This window comes from Dermochelys coriacea, chromosome 2 (assembly GCF_009764565.3).
Source record: "Dermochelys coriacea isolate rDerCor1 chromosome 2, rDerCor1.pri.v4, whole genome shotgun sequence".
Classification (NCBI taxonomy): Eukaryota; Metazoa; Chordata; order Testudines; family Dermochelyidae; genus Dermochelys; species Dermochelys coriacea.
In genome coordinates, this window is record NC_050069.1 from 121,974,053 (window position 1) to 121,990,903 (window position 16,851).

Below are 16,851 nucleotides of genomic sequence, written 5' to 3' on the forward strand. Positions count from 1 at the left end.
TGGATGATGATCTGGTTCTTCCTCTGCTCCTTATTCTGGGACAAATGTTTATGCTATAGAGTAGGCAATCGGTAAGAAGCCGGATGGAATCTTGGCAGCACTTCTGACACCCCTAAGATGGCTGACCATGGGGGTCATGCAACAGATATAGCGACTGCTGGTACTGCCATGGTATGCCCATGGGTGGACGATTGCTGCTGCTGCTGGAGAACCAGCACGGTGTGGTGGGATCACATTTTAGAAACCTGGGATGACCAGCAGTGTCTTCAGAACTTCCAAATGAAGAAACAGACCTCCTTGGACTTTTGTGATGAGCTTGCACCATTCAGAGAAGCCATACTGGTGCAGAAGCAAGTGGCTGAAGCCCTGTGGAAGTTGGGAACACCAGACAGCTACCGGTTAGCTGCAAGCTGCTTTGGGTTTGGAAAATCCACTGTCTGAGTCCCTGTTGCTTAGGTTTGCTAGTCAATTAATGCTGTGATCTACCCATGGGTAGTTGCCATAAGCAAAATTCAGGAAATAATAGCTGGATTTGAGAGGATGGGGTTTTCAAACCATGCAGGGACCATCCGTGGCACTCATATCCCAATGTTTTGCCCACCAAAGGAACTTTATTCCCCAGAAGTTACATGGTTCTCTATAGTGGTCTGTGCCAACAGTTATTTTGGGGGATCCTGCACACCCGCTCATAACTTGGCTAAACAAACCATATCCCGACATCAATGACCCATGAAAAGGGGGATTAAATTTAAAACTCAGTAGCTGCAGACTGTCATGGAGTGCACATTTGGAAGGCTGAAAGCTCAAGTTTGCTGCCTGCGCACCTGTGTGGATGAACAATGTGGCCAACGCCATTCATAATTGTTGCTTGCTGTGCATTGTAGAATATTTGTGAGGGTGCAGAGGAGGGCTTCTGGCGGAGTGGACATGGGACAAATCTGGTTTACAAATGCTGTACAAGCAGCCAGATCCCACTCATGTGCACACTGGTCCTAGCTCTCAACAGGCAAGGGAAATCAGAGAGGCCATATGTCCACACATCGTAGTAGGGAGGTAGAAGGCAACATTTGCCTGTGTCGAGGGACACTATCACACCCTGTACAAGTGCTGGAAAAACACAAGAGAACATTGGCACTTATTGGTGGAGCTTCATGTGAGGGTGTAGCCAATAGTGATTAGTTGTTTTTTCCCCGTGACTATTCATCTATTACAGAGAATTACAGAAGGTGCCTCCACTGGGTTAACACCTTATGAGTGGGATTTGTACCATGGAGGGAGGCACCTGAGCTTTGTTGTGATTGTTGTGCAACACTCTTGCGTTAATGTTCACGCTTGTTTACAAGCCTCTGTTATGGGAAACGCTCAATCCTCTAATGATTTTAATCAACATTTGATTAAGGAGAGGGGTGGGGGTTTGCCTACTCTCCCACCCCCTCCCCCAATACACACTGTTCATTGTGGGCAGTGCTAAATGCACTTATGGCGCTCTAAGCCCAAGATTGAAATAGATCAAGATTGTCGGGGGTGGAGCGTTTTTCATCACTCTGTAGATAAAGATGACTGTATTATTACTTTAAGTGGTTAGTAGTTCTACCCGCAACCCTCCATGCCAATATCCCCCACTTGGTACAGTGCTATATTCCTGATTTTATGGCCAGCCCCCACTCCACTCCAACCCAAAACGATCCTGGAGCAAGATACAGTTATATTCATTTATCAGAAATTACAGGTAATGCTGTCTCATCTGCTCACATCTCTCAGGAGTTTTAGGCACAGAACACAGTTTAATGGGTATATTTGAGATAAGATCTATTTAAACCTGGGGAACATTTTTTTTCAGGCGCTGCCCCCTGGAGTTTATGGCTACTCAAACACATTCATGCACACAGCTATACTGTCACACCCTAAAAAACCCAGTCCCAGCCTTATGTCTCCCCATGAATAATAAAATATAATAATAATAATTAATAATGCAGTCAAGGAGCCAGCTACAGCGTTCTGCTGGCACAGAGATTCTTTCCAGTGCGTCTCCTTTGGTTGCAGAAAGAGACTGGTCACAGGCTGGAGTGGCCTGTTTGTTGATGTTGTGACTTCCTCTCTCCAAGGGTATCAGTCTTGGAGATTCTGGAATGTCAGTCTTTCCTCAGGTGGCTTGTTGACTCAAAAGGGAGACTCCTTGGCCTCATTCTTGATTCTTATGATTTGTGAACTGAGCTTACTCATTCTGGCAGTTCCACCCTCCAAGGTCTTTGGACAAGTCAGGTGTGAGGCCCGTCTTGGACCTTTACAACTTGGTGCAAACAGGTTTGAATTAGGGCATCCTTATGACCATCAATTTGGGAAAATCCTACTTAATTTTTTTTTTATTTTTGCATACCATGGAGACTGACGTCTGTGACTCCTACCTGCTCCCCGCCCCCAAATATCAAAACCCTAGATACATGAAATCATTTTGGAGGGAGCTGACATCCAGATGAAAGGTCTCGAGCAGAGCCAGCCAGAGCATAGCAATTCCATTTTACATCAGCTTTTGAGGTTTTAAAATTTGTTTTCATTCAATGTTGTCTTTTTGAATATTTTTGCAAAATAGAATTGTGCCAAAATTCACATTTTCAGATTGTAAATTCAGATTTTTGATTCAGGTCTCTTTCTGTCTCATCAAAAGTGACCAAGGAATCCACTCTAGATTTCAGAAACCTTCCTATCAAAAACATTGCTGAAACTAGTACATCAAGTGAATACATTCTGGCTTCAACAAAATATATTTTTGCCAAAAATACATTTAGTTGAAAATGTTCCAACCAGTCCTAGTCTTGGGATGATGTTGTGTCACAAGTATATGGAAAGTTCAATCCAAAAAAAATCCTATAAAAATAGCTGATTGAAAAAAGAACCCTAGAAACAACTAGTCACTCAAAATTCATTCGTTAACAACATTAAAAATAAGGTCAAACTTACGTTCAGTTTTATCACCTCAAGATCCTTCTTAGAGACAAGGCACTTGCAATTTATCTGTTTTGGAACTGGGTTATAAGTCACATCTTATCTTCTGAAATCTTCATAGAGGAAAGTTACTTTAAAGACAAAACCCACTCGAAACATAAAATGTTCAATTTTCCATAGTCCTGGTATTTCCATATAAACTAGTCCTTTCCCAGTATATACCTCACTGTTCACTATCAAGTCTGAATGCCTTGACTTAAAGAGTTCCCTGTAACCTGGAACACACACACCTCGAGGTTCACTAAAGTCTTGATCCTGACTTCAGAATACTCAGCATTATTGGAACCACTGTCTACAGTTTCACTGAGCTATGCTAAAATCAGTGTAGCGGGGTGGTTCCCCCTCTCTGGCCCTGAAAAGGTTAAAGCCCAGCCCTGGGCAAAGGCTGGGGCTGCGAGAAAAGGCTACGCTGATTGGGAACTTTGTCTTGGTTTAAGTGAGAAAAAGTTAATGGAGAAAGTTTTACTTTTAAAAGTGAAAAGTATTACTTATAAAAATGAAAATGGTTCTCTTAACTTTACAAAAAAAATTCCCTCACTTCTCTAGGAGAAAAGAAGTAAAACTGAGCGAAGGCAGGCCTTCCCACAATTTCATAATCTTTTTGTCAAAAATACTGAAAGAAGTTTATGGATTTCTCCTTTACTATTTAACACAAACAAACAATTTTTTTTTAATAAAAATCTTTTGTTGAAAGAAAAATAAAAATCTCCAAACCACCCTAGTTAGCACATCTGAGTTTCATTTTTTGAAAGAATCCAAAGACACAAAGTGGATCTTAGCAGAAATTGTTCTTTTGTCTGATTTTGATCAAAAATCATGCAAACCCACATTTCACACGGTTCCAACCTGAAGCTACACACTGACCCCAGTTCATCCAAAATTCATCTCAGGTTCACCAAAAGACTTGCAAATCTGGACCAATTATCAGGTTTACAATAACCTGCCCCCCAAACAACTTGCTTGATTACACTATTCTAGTTGCCAAGCAGAAAACTAGTATGAACTTCTCTGCATGGTGCTAGGGTCTTTCCCCAGCACTATCCCAGAAGAACAAGGCAGCCTTTACCTCAGATAAAGAAAGCAACTACACTGCTTACAACGGAAGCAATCTTCAGCTGCACCAAGCATAAGCTCAGCACAGACGAGAAAAGAGCAAGGAAAGTCACTCTTGCACTCCCCTGATCCAGGTCTGACTAGGGAGCCAGCATAGCCCCCTGTGTAACCTTTTGTTGTTGTGTTATCACAGTGGGATCCAGTGCACAGTCACTTGCAATGACAGAAGAAAGAGTGTATTGCCGGGGGAAAAGAAAGATTCTATAATTGCTAGTATCACTTTTTATATGTTAAAAAGCAGGGTTTATACTGTACTTACTCCAGCCCCATGCGTCTTGCACTGGGATTTGGCTGATATTTCAAAGTTATTTAGCATTACAGTAGGGCAGACGCCTACAAGTTCTCTCTCTTTTTTGGTGTGAGACACATATTTTTAGTTTTCTTTTGGTAATGGTTCCACTGCCACACACACACCGGGATCCTTCCAGGCAAAGTAAATCTGGATAGTTAGTGAAATCTGAGGCACATTAAACTAGGAAGTTCAGGTCAAATCTGGTTTAATAAAGGAACATGTTGGAACATGTTTCAGGAGCGGGAAGGTTCTGACTGGGCGGTCCTGTTCTGCTGCTATTCCCCACCATGTGGGGTGGGGCTTTGGGCAATCAGGTGCCAGTTACAGCCTCCCTCAGGGCTCCCTTAACCAATATTGGGAGCAAACTAGCCCCCAGGGGCACAAGCTACCCCCCATGCATCTCTGCAGTGGTGCAGGAATAAATTCATCCTTTGAGGGCTCATGCTAGGCACCTAAAACTAGGTGTTTCCAAAATTAGTGGATACTTTTGATGTTTTTGGCCTGTTTTAAATGAAAGCTTAAATTCTATACTATAAATTATTAATAAAGGGTTTCAGAAGTGTACATGGAAACCCTATACCTTTGCGCCCAATTCTCCCCTATGCCCCTGCCTCCCACCTTCCAACTCCTAAAAACACATACAAGTATCTCCCCTTGTAGTCAACTCATATCCTTCAAGTGGAATAAGTGCACCCCACCCTGGAATGTACAGAAATTCAGCTCATATGTATTTCTAGTGCCCAGCTCCATGCTCATTAGCTTTATGCCATAACATGACCTAGGAAAACCACTGTTTCAAGTGGAAAGTCTCCTTGCTGCCTGTTGGTGTTAGCTGTGTAAAGCATCAGCAAGCTGCTAAGAAAAAGTGATTCCCTCTGGCAAAAAGGGATGTACACAAAGAGAAAACATCCTGAGAGCTTGGTGTTCCTCCGCTGATATATCTTCCATTTAGGAGCTAAACTCATGGTAATCTCTGAGCATTGAGTTGATCTACAATAGGAAATTGTCATTTATAGCCCTGCTTCACATCCAGAAGTATTGTGCTTGTGTATATACCTGTGTGTGTCTGTATACATATATGATGTGTCCTATTTTCAGGGGTGACTGGTTGTTCAATATTTGGGTGCCCATGCTGAGATGCCTTAAAGGGGCCTGATATTCATAAAGTGCAGAACACCCACTATCCTATGAAAATTAAACCCCTTTAAAATGTCTCAAACTGAAGCAACCAAAATTGCTAGTCACTTTGAAAATGCAGGCATACACACATGTACGTGCTTGTGAAGACACGTGCATGGAGTAGAGGGGTGAAGGTGTGTCACTGTTTTACAACATGAAATATGCTGGAATGAAATCCCCTCCCACACACGCACACTAATTTGTTGACATTGTACTTTTATGGTTCAAGAACTTAGGCCTTGAGGCAATAATGTTAAAACCTAAAAATACACAGTCTAATCTCTTCTGAATGCTGTAAAAAGAATTTTAACTAGGGATGTGGACAAGTAATGGGAGAACAATAATGAAGTAGAGTGCAAAACCTACATAAAGGAATGGACCGAGTTACTCTTATCCTTGTACATTATCCTCTCTCCTGCTTCCTTTTCCATATAATCAAAATACTTTCTTATGACTGTTTTCTGTATTTGAGTCCTAATCAACTTGGTATTAACACAAATTACTCAGTGCAGCATTAAGAACTCTAATTGAGGAGATCTTTTTTATTTTTTCTATCTATATATAGATTATTAATTATTATTATTCTATATATATAGAAGCTTTCTTCAGACAATCATTTTTCACCACCTTGGGATTTTATGGTGCAGCCCCCCTCGTATTAAGCAATCTCTTGCATGTCTTTGGAGACCTCATTAACATATCCCCACACTATCACAAATCTGTTCCACCATTATTAGAAAACCACCACCAATTTTTGCAGTCAATTGAGTGGTTATTTAAAAAAAGGTTAAGAAATTTTAGCTCTTAATAAGTCATCATGCACCTTGTGAAATAAAGCACAACTGAAATTGAATATCAGGGAGTGTATTTATTAGTAGCCTTATATAATTCCCTTAATATAAAATTAACAAACAAGGAAAGAAATGCCTGCATCTCAGTGGTCTCCCTTAGCGGTCTAATCCTGCAGTCCTTACTCCAACAAACCTATTTCAATCCAAGTTTTGCCTCAGTAAGAACTGCAGGATCTGGCCCTTAACCTAATATAGTGAAGCTGAAGCCATAAAAAATGGTGTTAGAACTACAATTATATATTGAATGTGTTTTCTCCTCCTTTTCCAATTGAGTTTAAGTCAAATCATACATCTCTTTGAACCACATTCTTACGGGATAAAAACAAATCTCCTACATTTTTAAAAAGTTATTATTCCTTGAAGTCATGGACAGGGTGAATTTTCCCCTATATTATTGCATCATTTATTTTAAGACTAGGTTTATGGAAGTTGGAAAGAAGTTCTGTGAAGCTGCTACATTGTGTCAATATTTGAAATGAATTGTGATAGAAGTTTAGGATACTCTCCCTGTACTGTTCCCTTCCTGTCTGAACCCCTTTTGTTCTGTCAGTGAGAGTGATACTGGATCTGGATCTTTTTGTTAAAAGTTGAATTTAAAGATATAAACTCTGAAAGCCAGTTTGAAAAAAAGAGAATTGCCATGCTAATGCCAGTGATTATTCCTTTTTTACCCTGTCCCCAACCCTCACTTTACACATGCTCTGATATTCAGTGGTCAAACTGGTGGAAAACAAATCAATTGTATCCCCTTCTGCAAATTTCTGGTGTGCTTCAGCTTTTCATCTATCTTTTTGCCACCATGATCTCTGAGGAATACATCATTCCCACCTATGCACCTCAGTCTGAGAACTGCTGATATGTCAGGGAACTAACTGGGTGAAAAAGAATTGGAACTGCAATTTAATAAAATTGTGACAGGCTGGTTGAAGCAGGATGGGATCCTGCAATTTGAACTCCTTTGAAATCAAATCTTCAAATAGAAAAGTATATATAAAGAATTTCCTGCTTCTTTAAAGGTCAAACACAGATACAATAGGGCTTTCCTCAACCTAAGTCCAAAAACAAAGTATAAAACCTGGTTCACTTCAGCCAAATCCAAGATACAGACCTAGTACCTGATTCACTTCAGTCAAAGTCCAGAGAGCAAAAGAAAGACATCCTGCATTTCTCTTTGGTTTTCTTGCAGTTCTTCTCCCAGAGTTTTTTCTTCCTATGAGCAAAGGAGATAGGAGGGATATACAGAGGGCTACTATCAACATCTGCAGACAGATGTTCATGGTCAGGGTTGTACTACAGACCACTGATGAAGGCTTTCAAACTGTGAGAGAACACTGCATGGCTTCCACAAGATCCATAGACGATAGTTACCTTGCCTCTGAGTCTGTTTCCTCACCTTTAATTTGAGGTCATAATATTTACCTCTCTCAGGCATGACAAGATTATTTGTCAAACTCTCTATATGATTAAACACATTCATTCTGGGAGTGCCTATGAACTAACCCCAAGAACAGGGCCCCATTGGGCTAGGTGCTATACAAACACAGCATAGTAGCTGGTCCCTGCCCTGAAGAGATTACAATCAAAATAAACAAAATAGACAGAGGATGGGGAAAAGGTTAGACAAGTGAAAAAATTCAAGGCAAAGTTATGACTAGAACTCCAAGCTCTCTCCTAAGTCTTCTACACCAGGTAGCTCCTCAAGGACCACCACCAAAACATACAATTCATGCTATGAAATGAGCACCTTTGTGTCACTTTTCCAAGTGGACTTCATTATGTCCATTAGACCTTTGGGGAAAGCCTTACAGATTTCAAGGGAATCCATCTTAGCAACCATTTGATGTTGCTAATTTGGTAGTAACTTAAAAAAAATTACAGGACAATTCTCAAAAATAGGTAAGAAAACTTGTCAAGGACTGACTAAGCCATATTGACTGCAAAGCCATGTTGATGCAGGTGCTCAGCATGTCTGAAGATCAAGCAACTTTTATTTAGGTGCCTGAATGTGCTTTTAGGAGCCAAGTTTTCACTCAGGATAAAATTTGGCCAGTAATTACTTTCAAACTGCTTCTGCTAGGGCTACCCACATTATACAGTTTGGTTAGGGTTTAAGCTGGCTTGACCAATATTTTTCTACATATTGATATTTAACTGAAAATTATGACTGAGTTGTAATCCAAGTTATTTTTTTCTGAGCTCAGACACTGCCAGTGCTGTAATTTGATTCATTTTAACACAAGGCAAAATATATTTTGGCTCCAAGATATGGGAGAAAATGAAACACTCTTTTTCTAAAAGAACTTGAAGGTTTAAGGCTCCAATTCTGCAACTGAATCTACCCTGATGCCCATCCTCAGAGCATCTAAGTGCTAGAGCAAGCATCCTAATCCTGTTAGGATATGTAATAAGGGATCAGCTAAGAATATACCTGAAGAGAACAAATCCCTTTGATGCTGCAGTAACAATTCACCTCCTAGCATCCTGCACAGTCATCCCAGTGAATGGTACAGAAGCAAAGAAAAGCAGGTTTCAGAGTAGCAGCCGTGTTACTCTGAAACCTGTCATTATGGAAGGCACTGAATTTAGTCGTATAGAGTGGAAATCTGTCAACTTCATGAAAAAACTCGTACAGATACAGACAGACATCATCTTCCTCTCCAAAGAAAAGCAGACACTTTCCCACAAACGCTGACACTTTTGCAGAGGTACCGCTCCTTGTTTAATTATTGTTGGAGAGAGGGTGGAGAACATATTAATTTTGTTCTTTATTAATTGTTTAAAGTGTTAAATATTTGAAGGTGTTAGAAGAGAACTCACTCTTATTACATTCCTTTGCAGACAGCATTAGTTTTGCAGGGACACCTGTCTGTATGAAACTCTGTAAATGCTTTGTAACAGGTCCCTAGATAGCAAAAGGAACACAGCTGTTAAGAGCATAACAAGGACAGCTGTTTGGCTGACAGAATTGGAACCAGCACTGTACATGTGCTGGGACTGTAAACAGGAATGAATTTTCCCCAAACCTTGATGAGTAAAATCATTTATTTTTGGAATATTAACAAAATAAAAGGAATTATGATGTTTTTAATTTTAAGTCACAACATATTAACATGCACCTTTTAAGAAGTTATATTTTATGGGGAAATTTCAAATTGAAACAAGGTGGCTCAAAAAAGATTCAGAAATACCAGGGATTTTTTGTGTGTGGACTATATACAACTCTTGGGCACTTTTGCCCTTAATGTCCTGTAGAAGCGGTAATGAAATCCTTCTTTATGTAAGATATTGATGAGCACTTCCATAATGGCCACGTCTGCCATTGATGGAAAATGGTGTGATGTGAGAGGATGGTGGGGGAAAACAGAATGCGTCCCGTGGACACCAAATAGGAAGATCATCTTGTGGCTAAGGCACAGACATGGAAGTAAGTGGACCTGGCCTCTATTTCTCACTCTGCAGCAGACTTCCTGTGTGACCGTGCACAGCTCACTTGGTGCCAAATTTTCGAACAAGTTGCTCTCCCTTTAGTGAGCACAATGTGAACTCTTAAGTTTGCACATATAATTTTGTGCCTGACTCATACTTTAAGATCAAATCTATCTGGACCAACTAAATTCCTACTGTAACTTTACTGACCTCAATGGAAATCAATGGAGTTACCCCTGGAATGAATTTTGTCCTCTGTGTGTCAGTTTCCCCTACTGTAACATGGAGATGAATATTCTTTACATACTGTACCTCACAGATGTGTTGTAAGGCTTAATCCAAGAATGTCTGTGACATGCTTTAAGATCCTTAGGTGGAAAGCTAACCAGGATTTATTATAATAAAGAATCCTGTTAACTTTGGAAGGTTCACTTCAGAATAACCAAATGCAGATTCCCTGGTTTTCCCTCACAGTATGTGTAGAATAGCACTAACTTTCATGATGTGCAAAATACTTGCTTTGTCTTTTTGAACTGCCAGTATTATCTTTCTAGGACCAGCACAAACATTTCATAGTCTGCAATGATTTCATCATCTACCTCAATTTCTTGATGGAATTCCCTTCCCTCCCCCCACACCTTTTACTGTAATCATTACTACTACACAAAACTATCAAATTGCTGCATTATAGAATAAACAGAAGTCTGTTACCTACACAGGGCTCTTCACAGCTTCACATCCTAAACCTGATGCTGGGCTCAGTTTAAAGTTCTTAATTGCCTTTTGCACAGCTGAAACCTAGAAGCCTAGCAGGTTGACACAAAGAATGATGTGATAAATTGGACAGGCTCAGGAATCTTTAAATTCTGCTGTTTTTCAGTGTTTCCAATTTGATGTTTTCCTTTCTCACTTTTAGAATTGTTACAGCATTCCACCAGGATCCTAGGATGGCCTTTTTATCAACTTGTGGGGAAAAAAATGAAGTCTTATACCCTACAGCTTTCAGGTCTCAATTGTTCATCTTCACATTGAATTTCTCCTTTCTGCCAGCTGAGGTGCACTAGTTTACAGAAAATACCATTCTCTTCCACCAGAGCACAGAATAAAACTTCACATTACAAAGGACACGGAAACAGAAAAGTCAGCAACGAAAGTCACTGGTTTTCAATAATGCCTTTTTTAAAAACCCAACACAAGAGGTGCATTGTGTCTATAACTCTGCTGATTTGGAGGGACGACAGCAGAAGATATGAAATTCATTATGGTCTACAAGTTGTGCCTCTCAAGTGTATATGTTTCAAGGGATGTCACTCTTTTCAATCCCAAAGTTCCCTATGTTCCACACAAATTTGTTGATCTCTCACTTTTATTAACACTCATTAATGGCAGCCATCAAAATGGTTATTCTGATTGTGGGGACAAATCTCACAGCATTTTAAGTTTCCTGCATGAATAGTTTATGGCCCTCCTTTTGGGTTTTTGTTACATCCTGCAGCTTCCAAATCTGGACCTTGTCAGGATGAGACTGTGGTATGAATCAAGTTTAACTGCTCACTCCAAGCATTGTGGTAGACTGAATGAGTGTTCTTGCCATATCTTATTTCTACAAAACTGTGACAACCAATTTTTAAAATTAATCTAGTAGGTCAAATTGGGTCCTTAATTTAGATTTTGTAACAACAACAACAACAACAGCATTGCCAAGCCCAAACATTCAAAAATCATGAGACAATCCTTAAAATATAATGGGATTCCCCCCGCATATAAAATGTGGGTTTTTTTGGTGGGGTGCGGTGGAGGGGGTTTAGCTTTCTGAGCATTTAGAATACACGAGTCACATTTTCAAGTTCTATCTTTGAAACTACAAGTGCTTAAAACTTACTTCATTTTTTTTTTAAAGAAAGCTGAAATTCTGCTTAATGATTGGACTCTAGGTCCTGGGGATTTTATAGGAACATTCCATATTATAACACTAGTGATAAAAATCACAAGATTTGGCAACAATGCATAAGCTTTTACAGAATTGGGGGGAAAAGTGTCCATTAATTTCTTCTTGTTTTTTGTTTTGAAGAAATAAACATTTCCTGCAGTGTTTGCAATAAAAATATTTTTCTCTTACATGGGAAACTGAAAGCAAGATTGGTTAGAAACAAAAGTGAAACAATTTATTTTCATTGCCCAAGCTGAAAGAAATGCAAAAAGAAAACAGCACTTTTGATCAGGCTTCAAGAGCATTAATTAGATTTGTAAAATCCATTCCTCTTTCCTATTACTGTATTAATTACCTGGCTCTGGGTTCTTATCAAAAGATCTCAAAGCCCTTTACGAAGGAAGTAAATTTCATTACCACCCATTTTGCAGACAGAAAAACTCAGGCACAAAGAGATTAAATGACTTACCTATACTGCATACATCAGTTTGCATTGGTCAAGGATCTTAAAGTTAATATAGACTATTTTTAAACTTTTTCTGCCCCTGTAACAGCAGCCACCCGTCAGTGGATCAGGTGATGGGGTCTGATCTTTGAAAACTGCTGCATTTCAGGTGACTCAGGCCAAGAAATAAATACCAATCTCTTAGCAGCACCTGTGTGTCACTCCTTATTACAGCTCTTTCAATATAAACAATATTAAATGGAGATCCAGATGCAGCTGAGCTGGCCCCAGAGCAGGGGTCTCACAATTGTTCAGTGGAGAGGCCCAAGTTATATAGTTTTAATCAGGGTCTGAGGTCAGGTCTATAAATTTAAGATCATAAACTACTGTTGATTCTCACCAGAACTCCAACTAACTGGCATGGGAGTCTTGGAGAAAAATTAAGGGAAGAAGATAAGGCTGTTTTGCAGTATTTAAATTTTTAGGACCTGTGAGACAGAGACCCATTGGTGGTTCACTACTCGGTGTGAACAACTCTCACCAGGCCTGTCATACTTGCTACACCTAACACACTGTTGTCATAATCTGTATCTAAAAGGTGTCATGTAAGATATCGTTGGAAAACTAACACTGATCATGAATATTCTTGCATGATATTTGCACAGTGTCTACAGAGAGTTATAAATATGTGCTAGAATCATGTTCTTAAAATGTGTTTGGCAAGCAACATGTAAGCACAGTCTGCCCTAGACAAAGGAATGTATATTTGTTTGTCTGATCAGCCTGATCATCAGGCAGAGACAATGGATATACATTTACATAGAAGTTAAAAAAAACCATCAACCTAATAAGTGGGGAAGGTAGCCTCTTGTGGAGGTCTGAACCTCAAATGATAAGCAATTTAATTGACCATATACACTATTACTGTATTATAAACATGTATCAAGTAAGGTCTTTTCTGAAGGCTAATGACCCACTGGTGATTAGTATCACTGTAAAATGTAGGTATTAACATTATATGAGGAATTATGAATATTCACTGATATTATACTTTAAAGTCTGTGACCAAACACAGGGAGAAACAGGTTTTCTCCCAGACAGCAGGGAAGGTAGCTACCTACCAGTTTCCAATTAAATTAAGCAAAAGGTGATCAAAACCAATTGAAACTATTTACATACAGATCAGCAGGGAGATGGGAAGTCTGCAGGAAGGGAAGAACATCATGAGGTCATCCTGAATCTGGGGTCAAAACAGTGAGTTTGGGAAGAAATGAGAAGCCATCCTGGCATCCATTATAGGGCAGACAAAGGTCCCTAACTCTTGCAAACTGAGGAAGATGGGTCCTTCAGCCAGGGTGTTGAAGTATCTGGAAACCGAATATATGTGGAAAAAACTCTTCAGTAAAGATTTTACACCTATGAAGACCAGGGAAACCAGCACCTTGCACTTCTGTGGGAGGTCCTGACTAAGAGAAAGTCAGCCATGGCTGGAAAGAAAAATATTAGTAAGAAATCTACCTTGAACAAAAGCTGTAGCTTACTGAGTTAAGTTTTAGCCACTAGAAAATGTGTTGTCACTATTTGTTTTTAACCTGTTCTACCTTCAATCCCTTTTACTTCATCTATGTCCTTTTGTTAATAAACGTGTTTTATTTATACTATAATCCAGCTTGGTTCTGCATTTAAACTGAAAGAATTGTTAGCTCCCGTTAAAGTGATAAACTGTACTTTTGTCTCTTTAAAGTAGCAACAAACCTTATTAGTTCTCTGAGTGTTCCAGGAGAGGGCTAGACATTTTAGGGCAGATGGTATGGGGGAAATTCACGACTGGGCGTGTACAGGGGTCATTCTGCAAATAGTAACCAAGGCTGGTTAAGAGCTAAGTGGGGCTGTTGTATTGTTAAGAGGCTGCTGTGGTAAGAGTGCTGAACCAGGGTTGCACAGCACATAGACACACAGGGTATGTCTACACTGCAATCAAAAAAAATCTGCAGCTCTGAGTCTCAGAGCCTGTGTAAATACTCAGGCTCATGGGGCTCAGGCTGTGAGACTAAAAAATAGCAGTGTGGATGTTTGGGCTCAGGCTGGAGCCCAGACTCTGAGATCCATCCCCTTCATCAAGTCTCAAAGTCTGGGCTCCAGACCAAGCCTGAACGTCTACACTGCAATTGTATAGCCCCACAGTTGAGCCCCACGAGCTTGAGTTAGCAGACCAAGCCAGCCACACCCATGCTGGAGGTCCTTTAATGCAGTGCATACCCTCAGGGAACTACATACGCGTTTGCTGGCTATAGGTGTCTGGGCTGTGAGCAACAGCAGAAGAACATTTAAGGCACCTGAGTTATAGGGCATGCAGTGACTTAACCCCTTAGTGGTCTGGATTGCACCTCAGAAGGAGGATCTCTTTCTGATTCTACACTAATGCAAATTAAGAGAAGCTACACTGTGGCCAATGGAGAGTAAAACAGCATATGTGAGATCAGAATCAGGCCCTTAGTTGGTATACTTAACAGTATCACTAAGTGGAAAAAATGATGTCCTTTAGGAACATGTCTATTTCTGCCTAAGCTTTCCCTGATCCATCCTCTTCCTTCATGTCTCTTTCCCTTTTTTTGCATTTATCATCCTTGCCTTCGTTTTTCTCTGTACTTGTTCTATCACTTCTGTATTCTCTCTCCTGTCCTCTCCAATGTTCCCCAAAGAGCTGAGCTGACTTGAAATGTGGGGGAGGACACCGGGTTGAACTTCTAGTCCCTCCCTTCCCATAGCTACCCATACAGATCTAAAGAAAAATAATCTTCCATAAAGCATAGGCCTCTCTTCTCTTTGTTGCCTTCCCATACCAGGGGGTGGGAAGGGGACTAGATTGGGCAGCAGAAACAGTCTCTCTTCTCCCCCTCATCAGTACTGGCCATGCTCTTCCTCTACACACCTGCATTCTGTGCATCCCTTCTAGCTTCATTGCGCTTCACTGAAAACAGTTGGCCAGGGGACAAATTAAAGACACAGCTAATCACTGCTATTTAACAGCCAGAACAGCAGCCCCTGTTAGACAGGTGGCAAAACTGCAATGAAAACTGCCATTTTCTCCTCAACCCTTCTCCACTTGTTTCTCTTGTATACAGACATGGTCAGAAGGTAGGCCAGTCACAGAGTGTCAAATAAGGAAGGGATGGAACCCTGGAGCTGTGTTGTATAACTAAATATTGCTTATAGCAAACTGGCCCTTCCATGCTATAATGGATTAAGTTTCAGCAAGAATTTTGAAGTTGCTACACACCAGGTGGGATATTATGCAGTGTCACTTTGTATTAAGTCTCACAGACCGGAACCAATTGCAGGAACTGAGATAGGCATTACAGCCTGGCTAAATTACACCGGCATCAGCATTGTGTCTACTTTAAGTTATTTCTTGTTGTAAATTAAATAAATAATCTTAAAACTGGCCTCAGTCTTACCTGAAACACCCTACTTCCATTGTTAACCATGTGACTCCATTGCCCATCAGTGAGCTTTCTTAGTGAGACCTCTGAATGTCTTCTGTGCCACAGATACATCAAAAGCTAGGTTTATACTCTCAGGGGTGGCCAACCTGTGACTCCAGAGCCACATGCGGCTCTTCAGAAGTTAATATGCGGCTCCTTGTATAGGCACCGACTCCGGGACTGGAGCTACAGGTGCCAACTTTCCAATGTGCCAGGGGGTGCTTACTGCTCAACTGCTGACTCTGCCACAGGCCCTGCCCCCACTCCATCCCTTCCCCTCCCCTGAGCCTGCAGTGCCCTTGCTCCTCTCCCACCCCCGAGCTTCCTGCATGCTATGAAGCAGCTGATCGGGAGGTGCAGGGAAGAAGGGGGAGGTGCTGATTGGCAGGGCTGCCAGTGGGTGGGAGGTGCTGGGAGGGGTGGGGAGCTGATGGGGGGGGGCTGCTGACATATTACTGTGGTTCTTTGGCAATGTACATTGGTAAATTCTGGCTCCTTCTCAGGCTCAGTTTGGCCACCCCTATATACATGCTTTCAGGAGTTTAATTCCACCCACTCTCACCCAGTACCCCATCTTCTAAGCTCAATAACAAACCAATATCATAACCATGTGACATCACCGAAGCATAATGTATGACAACTTTTACTACACTGCCGCTAAACATCATTTGTAAACACTAAAATCCTACTTAATCACTGGAATCATAAATAAATGACAGGCCTAGACAACAATAAATTTAGGGCTATATTCTGCTGTCAGACGTATGCAGTTACACAATTTACTTTCCTATGCATACAGTGAACTTTAGCTAATGCTGATTTGGATCATGGTGAGTTCACATAAAACCCATATAGTACTACTATGGTCAAAAAAGGTCAAGATTGTTTATTGACTTTTGGAAACTGAAGCTGGGCATTGACCATCTGCAGTGGGGCACAAATAAGCCACATCTAAGTATTATCCTCATACAGTGATAAACGCAGCTGCTGAGCACAGGCCTGAAGGAAGAAGAGGAAGAAATTAGAAAATTCAGAAATAATGCACCCATAAAAAGTCTCTAAGGGTATGTCTACACTACAAAATTAGGTCGAATTTATAGAAGTCGGTTTTGTAGAAAGCGTTTTTA

General features: G+C 40.6%; 1 long non-coding RNA gene across 2 annotated transcripts in view; it reads right to left on the reverse strand.

Moving 5' to 3' along the window:
* LOC119851482 overlaps positions 1-12,420 on the reverse strand; it is a 35,726-nt gene extending 23,306 nt beyond the window's left edge. Inside the window, exons 1-3 of one of the 2 annotated variants that reach the window (XR_006279052.1) lie at positions 12,264-12,420; positions 7,547-7,648; positions 2,959-3,074 (exon numbers count right to left, since the gene is read on the reverse strand). This is a non-coding gene — a long non-coding RNA (uncharacterized LOC119851482). The remainder of the gene's footprint in view (positions 1-2,958; positions 3,075-7,546; positions 7,649-12,263) is intronic. The other variant, XR_005291259.2, reaches the window with a different exon arrangement.
* Positions 12,421-16,851: the final 4,431 nt, after the last annotated feature.